This window comes from Dermacentor andersoni, unplaced genomic scaffold, assembly GCF_023375885.2.
Source record: "Dermacentor andersoni unplaced genomic scaffold, qqDerAnde1_hic_scaffold ctg00000766.1, whole genome shotgun sequence".
Lineage (NCBI taxonomy): Eukaryota > Metazoa > Arthropoda > Arachnida > Ixodida > Ixodidae > Dermacentor > Dermacentor andersoni.
In genome coordinates this window covers 12,960-16,014 of record NW_027315444.1, presented here as the reverse complement: position 1 = coordinate 16,014, position 3,055 = coordinate 12,960, and the positions used below count along the sequence as shown (strand labels likewise).

At 49.3% G+C, this 3,055-nt stretch overlaps 1 non-coding gene across 1 annotated transcript; it reads right to left on the bottom strand.

Annotated features, from left to right (window-relative positions):
* Positions 1-2,334: 2,334 nt before the first annotated feature.
* Positions 2,335-2,526, bottom strand: LOC140214966 (U2 spliceosomal RNA). The gene has a single exon (XR_011891891.1). It is a non-coding gene; the product is annotated as a U2 spliceosomal RNA (small nuclear RNA).
* Positions 2,527-3,055: the final 529 nt, after the last annotated feature.

Genomic DNA, 3,055 nt, shown 5'->3' with positions numbered 1-3,055 from the left:
TTCATGTTCGTAGGCGCAAATTACAAACCTAACACTTGGAGCAACATTTCCACTACTCTAGAGGGGCATGAACTGTAGACAGTGCACGCTTTCTCATTTATCCAATCGCTCGCAAACACATTGCATTGCTAGTCTACAGTGGCAATACAAAGTGACGTTTCACCATGCACGTCGAAGTTCATTACCAGTACCGCGCCAGCATCGACCGGCCGGCGAAGCGACGAGCTCAGCAGCGCATGCGCAAGGCCCGACACCACCCCAACCGAGCTTCCCTGCTTATCGGAGAGAACAAGTGCGCGTGAACACGGGCGCGTCTGAGTATCTGGATTTAAAAAAAAAAAAAGAAAACAAAGAAAGCGTTTCCGAGATATTGACAAAGACAAGTGGTCGCGGTCGCTCTGAATCTTATCGTATTATAGAAAACGTGGGAAGGCGGCGCTTCCTCGAGGGTCAGAAAGTACAATCGTCGAACTAGGTGGCAAGTGGAGTACATCCTTTTTCTTGGAACGGTTTGCAATTGACTGCTTGAATGTGCCGACCACGCGTCGCGGGTCGCGTATAGAGCCAACCGTTGGCAAGCACGCGTCTAGCGTAGCAGCAGAACCGATCGCGGTTGCGATAACCCATCGTTGGCAGCGAAAAAGAAAAACACCCACACGCAGTTTGTAGCAATAACCGTACAAATCAATGTGGTTTTAAATATAGCTTCACTGGTCACCCAAGAAGGGCACCGAAACTTTCTCATGACGCACACCGCTGTAGTCCACAAAGAACAAAGCGCACAAAATAGATATGATACAGCCGCACCGCATTATTTCGTGTTTTCAGCATTTCATTACTTTCGTGTGCATGCGCGCTAGGGCCACGCAGGCCAGGAGTAAAAGGCACGAAAAGAAAAAAAAAAAAAAAAATGATACGCAATCCTAAGCTTTGACTTGACTGCTGTGGCACTCGCATTTGTGTTCTTTACCTTAGGCGAACGCAATGCGCAAACTGAACTGGAATTTCCAATAATGGAAATTCCTGTTTGGCTCATATTTGCGTTTTTCGCCCGAGCAAGCGCTTCACTGCACTACGCTTTGCCCCTTCAACGTGGCTACACTGCCCGGCAGGCGTGTTCTGCGTAGGGCCGAACCTGCAGGCAAAAAGCATGGGCGCCGCCATCTTGTTGAGAGCGGCGCCAGGGACACAATCGCGCCTAGCTCATTGAGTTTTCCCCCAAAACTGAAAAAAATTTGACTTCATTAAACGAGAAAGATGCCACGAGTGCCCCAACAAAAAGCTTTGAGGATTACCGAAGGGTAACTGAGGGCGACGCAACGGGCTCTGGAAAGAAGGATGATGGGTGTGGCGTCACGGGGGGATCGGAATAGAGCAGATTGGGGTGTGCGAGAAGAAACGCTCGTTAATGACACCAAAGTTTAAACCAGGAAAAACAAATGGGCATGCGCAGGGCATGCAATCTGGGGGGAAGATAACCGGTGGCCATTAAGGGTTACAGACTGAATTCCAAGAGGAGGGAAGCGTAGCAGGGGGTGGCAGAAAGTTAGGAGGGCAGATTAGATTAGGGACTACATGGCGACAATCGGCACCTGACCGGGGTACTTGGAGGATCATGGCAGATGCCTTTGCCCTGCAGTGGGCGTAGCCAGGATGATGATGATGATGATGTTCATGATGAAAAGGTAGCAACAGGTCTTCGTAACATACAGGTTAGAAAGATGAGGCACCTTTTAACCCTTGAATATATTTCGCCACATTTGGGCATACGACAAGTTTGTTTTCGAGGCGCTCGGTCCCACTGCTGCGAAAATGTGTACACAAAGGCTGCACAGTAGTTGCCAGAAATCGGGCACTCTATTTTTCTTTCATAGGGAATCTTTCTTCCACTTGGGCAGCGGATTTCGGCGGCAGGGCGAGCTTGCGTGGCCGCGGTGGTTTACGGATCCAAGCGATAGTGAACTCCAAAATCCAGTGTTGGCTTTGAGTGGGATTCATATTGATTGCGAACCCCACGGCTAATCCTACCCCCCATCCCCCCAAGTGGCTCTTTACAGGAGACAATCATTCAGAGACATCGGACAAATAGGAATTCTGGTTCTTTCTTTTGCTTTCATTAATTTTTCTCGAAGCCCATAACTAGAAATTTGCTGGAGCGGCTGTCCCATTTGCGACGCAACAAGTGCGACGCTACACACAGATGGAGTGGCAGTTTAATTACTCTCGTGGTCCGCGAACCGGCATCGTTGCGTGTAGTATAGGAATGGTGCGTGTCAAGTCACTGCTCGCGTTGAGCTTGTGCTCTTCATTTTGATTGAATGAAGTCTCACCTAAGTGAGCGGGGCCGATCCCGGAGGTAGTGCAATACCGGGCCGACCTGCGGCGGAGGTGAAGCAGGCTTCAAGCACTCCGCCAACTTCCAAAAATAGGTTTAATATCGTGGGTCCATATAGAACCCGTATCAGATATTAAGCTGATAAGAACAGATACTACACTTTGATCTTAGCCAAAAGGCCGAGAAGCGATGTCCTTCACTTCACTTCATTGTACTACTGCCTTGTGGGCGCCCTGCCGACATGGGTAACCTCAGCAACAGCGTGGGCAATATTATAAAATTCAGCCTGTGTACAGACTCAACGCTCCCTATCTCACGGATGAACTCGCAACGCCTCAGTCTTTCGCTGTTAACGAAACGCTGTCGCGTAGAAACGAGACCCGAGTGCAAGCTTGCTTGTAACGCGAAACCAACCAAGGCAACCTCGTAGAAAACGGAACAGGCGAGCGGAAAAAAACGCGCCAGGGGAATGCTTACTTCCGTCTGAATGCGACCGCTCAAGGTGACCTTCCTTGAGGGCTTCGTTTCAAGCCCGTGTGCAATTGTAATATACTACGCGCATTTCCTTCATTTCTTTTTATTTACCGCAAGGCCCACTGAAAATTTTGATACGGCACAGGCCGGGACGGATCGCAACGTGTCGAATCGACCGGTAGAATTAGGTAGCATGCCCCATGTACGAAGACGAGCAACATAGAAGTGAATGACAAAATAAATATA